The following is a 4,597-nucleotide window of genomic DNA, read 5'->3' on the forward strand; positions in this document are numbered from 1 at the left end:
CGGGTGGTGGGTGGTGTTGAGTTGCTGTCTTCTCTCTAGTTTCTAACTTTTAAATTTAGGAACGGCTAGTGCAGATAGCACTGGAGCAGCTTTGCGTGAAATTCAACACACAACCATAAAACATTTCACAGTAAAAACTAAGTCTTTGCACGATATTTACTTGAGTTTTTATCTTTTCCTATATTGATCATGCAGAATTAAGCAAATATAATTGGAGTTCAATAACATTTTTGGTGTGGAGGTTATAGAGTAAGATTCCAGATTGTTTGTTTGTTTTTTGAATTTCGCGCAAAGCTACACGAGGGCTATCTGCGCTAACCGTCCCTAATTTAGCAGTGTAAGGCTAGAGAGAAGGCAGCTAGTCACCACCGCCAACTCCTGGGCTACTCTTTTACCAACGAATAATGGGATTGACCGTTACATTATAACGCCCCCACGGCTAAAAGGGCGAGCATGTTTGGTGTGACGGGATTCCAGATTGACGTATCCCATTAAAATCATTACTAGAAGGAACAGAAAGTAATAATTTTGAACTCTGAAAAATTCTTCATTTACCTTACTCCATTACGATTTACCTTCAACATAATAACAGTGAGTATTCCTTTCACTTGCCAGATCGTTTCTAAATGCTTGATCATTATTTCATTGTGATTATTAAAAACAAAAATAATTAACACAAAAAATTAAGTGTTAGTAAATTAAAGATATATTTTATTGTATGGTGTCAAAATTACGCCAAATTAGTTTATTTACGATTATTCCAGTGATAACTCTTCAAATGATACTAATTTTACTTTGACGTTAGTGCTAAATTTATTTCGTTATTGTTGTAGACAGACATTAATACAAAATACATCCACAGTTTCTGCAACATAAGTAACACGTCAAAGTTTTTAGCTCTGGAACGTTAATTAGAAGAATTTCGTGAATTCACACTAAAAATATCCTTAATAGCCTTCTCTAGAGCAACGTGTAATGGCTTTTCCAAAGCATTGTTAATCAGTTTTGGAATAATTCGGACCACAATAGTGCCAATATTTCCCACCAATCCTTGAATAAAGCTACTAATTCCAGTAAACTTTATGGAAGGTTTGGAAACATCATCAATTGTAAACCTATGGACAGTTGGCTTTACACCGCGCTTTAGCTCCTGCTTGATAACGGCTGTAGCTTTCAAGTGGATTCCTTTAATGAAAACACTCCCATGTTTTTGCCAGTTTAAGAAGTGCAATTGCCAGCGGTATTCAGCAAAAACGTCTGTAATTGCAATGGGAATTTCGTGGTAAAGGGCATCCTTTTCACATTTTACTACAGAGTGACCCGAACGGTGGAGACTGCGTACACCCATGAGAGTGCCATTGTACAGATCCAAAAGTCTTCCTTTATAGTAATCCGGGAGATGAATAGGTTCATCAATAATATCCGCTACTTTTAACAATATCTTTTCGGCATAGGGATCAGCATTGATGTTTTCCAGGCATACTGGTTCTCTCCGTTTCCACCTAGCGAGAGTATAGAAAAATTAAAAGAACGCAAAAGTCTAAGGCGAACTGAGTTTCTAGTTATCAAAACATTCTATGGCCACCTCTTACCCATAAGTCATTTTATTAAAATCTAACTATTGTAATTTTCTAACCCTTTGTCTCCATGTAGAAAATACTTGGAATAAAGCTTTTAATCATTAATAGTTTGCTCAAGTACGTTGAGATGATTCCATCAAGGTATAATAACATAACAATTAACTTATTACAACATGACTACAGTCTACATTAAATGATCCCACATTCCAAATTACAGTGCCACATGATTCCAAATGTTAAAGGTCAGTACCATATGCTCTTCAATATACTACTAATTATAGTAAACATAAATGCATCAAACAAATAGTTTATTCATTTTATCCCATGGTGCATGATGAGATTAGGGAAGAGTAAAAGAATCAATAAGGATTTTTTTTTAATATGAAACGTGTAAGGAGGAAATCATATTAAATCTTAATTAAACTCCTGTTATGTTACATCCAGTTCTCTTCAGTTTTAAGTTAATATCAGTTATTTTTATTAGCTGCATTACACGACGTAACACGTTCCTGAACATTGGTTAGCCCAATTTATCCTTTGTTTTGTGTTACATATTATAATGCATTACTTAACATTGCTATATTGTATAATCCTACCCGTAGAAAAGACTTAGCCCTAAAATATTAATGTATTAAGTGTTTAACTTACTTATGATTAAAACGAAGCTCAAAAATATGACGATTTTCCAAAGTGAAGACATTTCTGTGAATTTCTTATCTCCTGGATAGTCAAAACTTCCTTAAAAATAGACAAAAAAAATTTGTTGCGAAACATACTAATTAAAGGTATTCAAGTAGTGAAATGAACATTAAAAACACAAAAGACAGTGCTTGTTTTGATTGAAAGAAACGAGTCACTTATTAATATTGTATTGAAATGCTGTTTGTGTTTATGGAAAAGTTATCCAGTTTAGTGGTTTGTAAAAACGAGTTTATTATCGTTAAAATATTATACGCTCCTAATTTATTGTATAACGTCACATGTAGTTATAAAATATTGAATATTCCTGTTCTTGTAGTTTACTGTGAGTATGCTGTTACTCTCTATAGAAAAAACGTATATTTCTATTGTTGTAGTTTGTCTTGTGCGGATATTTTCTATATAAAAGTATTAAATATCATTATTGTTGTAGTTTATGAATTGTGTTTGCCTATCAAACTTATGGTTCATATGCCAAAAGCTGGTGAAACCAATAGGTATAAAATTTCTGACAAAAATGACGTAAACTGTAGCGGGAGTAGCGAATCAAAGAATATATTGGGCCTATACGTAATCTCTTTTCCAGCGAAATATACGTTTTGGGGAAGAAAGGATATTCAACCACCTTATCTAAATAGAAAACATTGCATATACTTATTGCTGCAATTTTTAAAACTTTGTATATGTAGTAGTTCAAATCAAAACTATCTATACAGAAAATAATCTACGTTCTTATAACTTATTAAATGTTGTTTAAATAGAAAAACACTTAAAGATTTAGGTAAAGTACTGGTGAGCATAGAGGTTTCTAGGTTCTTTATACTGCTAAGTAAATATTACTTATATTGAAAAGCATAACCTACATGTATTTTGTATTACTGTGTGTTCCATCCATTAATGTACCTTTCATATTTCTTTTGTTAGTATGCCGAACGTAGTCTCCACAAGTGTGTATTGAAGATTTTTACGTATCATCGTGTCCCCCGGTTGGACAGCAGCAAGTTAAATATATATATATATATATATATATAAACACTAAAATCCGGTGTTCGATTCTCCGCGGTAGGGGATACAAAAAGATAGCCCAATGTGGCATTGTTCTAAAACAAACAAACGTATCATCATTATCACTAATTTGACCGTAGTTGGCTCCTACAAAAGAAAAAAATATTTGGGGCCTTAATTATTTTTTTTACTCATAAAGTAATCACGTTATTACTTTTAATTTACTGAACATAGTTGCTTAGCGTTATTATTATTAGTTCATTGAAAGTAGTTTACTCATGGAGAAATCAGTAGTTAATGTGATTGGCGATACAGATTTATCTATTGTGATTCTAAATCAAGTTGTTTTTACTAATTTTCATATATGATTTAAAGAATTGTTTATTTTCACATTACAAAAGGGCCCTGTCTGGTAATGATGCCTGACTCTCAGTGGCTCAGTGGTAAGTCTACAGGCTTATGACTCTAAAATTTGGGTTTCAATATTCTTGATGGCCAATGCACACATAACCCATTGTTTAGCTTTGTGCTTAACCAAAATCGTTTCCAGCAATGATTAAAATAATTAATTGTTTGTAGCAACAAACTTTATTATTATTATTATTTTTATTTCATAATCCGAACTATAAGATAAAGCGCCACCAAGTATTTAATTTCTGTTTCTAGCATTCATAGATTTATGTTAAAATTTACTGGTTATCACAGTGTAAAGAATCTGTGCCTCATTAACGGTGGGGAAACGTTAGTTTTATCGTATGAAGCATTTACTATCTCATTTTAGCTGTTTATAATTTTTAAACTATATGGAGTGCCTCTATTAGTTAAACTAACAAGTCTGTTCGAGTCAAAAGTAAGCGGTTTCATTTTTTCTTGGAAAATTAAGAGTTTTGTCGTTGTTAGTAGTTCAAGTTGAAAGTTAACGAAATACATTATTTCTTCGCGTATGTTAGGTTTCGATTTTAAATGTGATATTGGATATAACCGTATGCTAGCGTCATCTATTGGTATCTATGTTTAAAAGTAATCAAACCTACATTTATTCTGCTCTTACTGAAAAAAGAAAATTGTCTTTAGACACTTCAGATTAAAATTGTCATATTTAATATTAGGAGTGAGCTAAAATAACAAAGTCAAACATAAGAAAATATGTACTGACCTCACCATTATTAATTGTAGTTATTAATATTTAATAAGTTATTGTTGTAACGATGATTTAAAACCAAATATCCATAAATTTTTAAACTTTGTTTCTGTGTTTTAACCTATGGAATACCCAGAGAATAATCAAATTTCAGCTATATGAAATACGTTCA

The 4,597-nt window shown here is 32.0% G+C and overlaps 1 long non-coding RNA gene across 1 annotated transcript in view; it reads right to left on the bottom strand.

The window, feature by feature from the left end:
- Window positions 1-683: 683 nt before the first annotated feature.
- The window catches only part of LOC106457886, an 8,146-nt gene continuing 4,232 nt past the window's right edge, over window positions 684-4,597 (bottom strand). The window contains exons 2-3 of the long non-coding RNA XR_001290736.2: window positions 2,229-2,318; window positions 684-1,502 (exon numbers count right to left, since the gene is read on the bottom strand). This is a non-coding gene — a long non-coding RNA (uncharacterized LOC106457886). The remainder of the gene's footprint in view (window positions 1,503-2,228; window positions 2,319-4,597) is intronic.

This window comes from Limulus polyphemus, unplaced genomic scaffold, assembly GCF_000517525.1.
Source record: "Limulus polyphemus unplaced genomic scaffold, Limulus_polyphemus-2.1.2 Scaffold386, whole genome shotgun sequence".
Classification (NCBI taxonomy): Eukaryota; Metazoa; Arthropoda; class Merostomata; order Xiphosura; family Limulidae; genus Limulus; species Limulus polyphemus.